Source organism: Gavialis gangeticus, unplaced genomic scaffold, assembly GCF_001723915.1.
Source record: "Gavialis gangeticus isolate Ggan-Ray unplaced genomic scaffold, GavGan_comp1, whole genome shotgun sequence".
In the NCBI taxonomy this organism is placed as follows: Eukaryota; Metazoa; Chordata; order Crocodylia; family Gavialidae; genus Gavialis; species Gavialis gangeticus.
The window spans coordinates 48,489,910-48,491,849 of NW_017729030.1; the positions used below are offsets into that span (position 1 = coordinate 48,489,910).

The 1,940-nt window shown below is 37.2% G+C and overlaps 1 long non-coding RNA gene across 2 annotated transcripts in view; it reads right to left on the reverse strand.

Moving 5' to 3' along the window:
* Window positions 1–1,940, reverse strand: part of LOC109301200 — a 21,018-nt gene that overhangs the window by 11,169 nt on the left and 7,909 nt on the right. Inside the window, exon 2 of one of the 2 annotated variants that reach the window (XR_002098468.1) lies at window positions 221–306. This is a non-coding gene — a long non-coding RNA (uncharacterized LOC109301200). Of the gene's footprint in view, window positions 1–220; window positions 1,741–1,940 lie in introns of those variants that run through there. The other variant, XR_002098467.1, reaches the window with a different exon arrangement.

Here is a 1,940-nt window from a genome sequence, read left to right on the forward strand (position 1 = left end):
CGAATAACCGTCGCTGACCCGGGCTGAATCCAAATCCAAACTGAATATGGCTCATTTCGCACACCCATACTCTGCAGCACATGCACAGCACAGCTTTACAGCACTTTCAGGGGCTAAACATGTGACAAACATAACTTCTGTCTGCACCCCTAGTGGCTTATCAGCTTCCCTATGCATCTTCTTCTGACACAGACAACTATAAAAACAAGTGAGGCTGTACCTTGCATTTTTTTCAGTTCCAGGTGCAGCAAGATTGTGCGGTCTCATATATTTGGTGACCCTCTTCTGTTTCAGGGTGCTCTCCTCCTTCTTTTTCAAAATTTGGAGAAAGGGTCATTATGCAGAGAAAGGCAATACATGTCAAAAATCATGCCCAGCTGCAACAAATCACTAGACATGCCCTCCTGAAAACCAGCTAAGCCCATGAAAGGGGGAAATTATCTTTCTTCCAGAAGCTCACGAAGGGCAGGGATCGCTTCATTTTTTTTCAGGTCCTACCTAATGGAAGCGAGATATAAACACCTAGTTTTTTCCCTTTCTGCTCAGCATAAGCAAAGAAAATTCATTTTAACAGAAGAATCAAGGAAAGAAAAACATTTCCACCTTAGGCAAGTGCTTTAAGCTTCGCCATTTACTTGTGAAGCTTCTCTTTGTAACAATCCTTGTATTCCTTGTACTTTTATCTCTTGCTTAGTAAACCTGTCTAAATCAAACAACATCCAAACTAACAGCAAGTTTTAATCTGGATACTAATTTTGCAGCCAGCCCTTTCCACAATGAGGCACTACACCAAAACCTCAAATCTGAATGCTGCTTAATTCTGGATCCAACACCAAAGTCTGTTGCTTAGCTCCATCATCTCTGTGTCAATGTTATTTTCTCTCTTTTCCAACTGGAGAAACTAAACAGGACATGGGATTGCAGAAGAAAGTTATATCCAGAAATAGCAACAGGAAAAAAATAACTGTTGAATACTTTCACTTTAAAGTGCTCTACCATTTAGTATTAAGCTCAAAACTTTATTTAGAATATGCATATGGTATATCAGATACATCTTTTTTATTCTGTATTTTACTCTGGAATTGGATCTTTCCAAATCTTGTACCATACAGGACTGTTAAAACAGCAGTGCTGCACATTCATACACTATGAGTGTCTAAGTGTTCTAACTAAGATAGGCTGCCTGTGTAGTTTTTAGATTGGCCATTCTGTTCAGCATGCATGCTTAGCACTGAAAATGTAACAGCTGCTGACTTCAATGGGGCCTTTAATCCTATGCATGATCACATCCTTTTCTGCTTTAAATTCCAAAATTTATTTAATCAGATCTGAGACATGTGAATCATGAGACATGAATGGAATAATTTTAGAGAAGGAACTGGAAAAGGAATTGGAATATTCATTGTAATTTTAATAAATGAAACCCTTTTGTATGTATTCTATAGCCAATACTTCAATTTTCTGGCATTATTAGTGTTCATGACAGAGCATACCCTGTCCTGTAGGAAACAATCTTGCCCAGGCAAGGTGAACCAATGATTGTTTTGCTATATAAAAGTTCTATGCTTTTAAACTTTGGTCATGTTTTGTTTGGACATGCAAAACACTGCATATACAACAGTTAGTTCTTAGCCCACTTGAATCAACAGAGTTCTTGCCTAGAGTTGGCTGAAATAAGTTACAAATCAATTATTCAAAAACTACTGTTTGCAAACTAACCCTCATTTCTACAGAGATACATTTATTCCTCATTTCTACAGAGGTACATTTATTCCCAAGTAATTCCAAACAGCTCTAGGATAAATTTAAGATTATGTTGGTATAACATACTACTTGTGGGGAAGAACTAGTATGTGTCTCTACTTTAAATGCCTCCTAAAATATTAGGCTCGGTTAATTAGACTTTGTTTTTTAATTTCTTACCTACCTTTGCTATATAT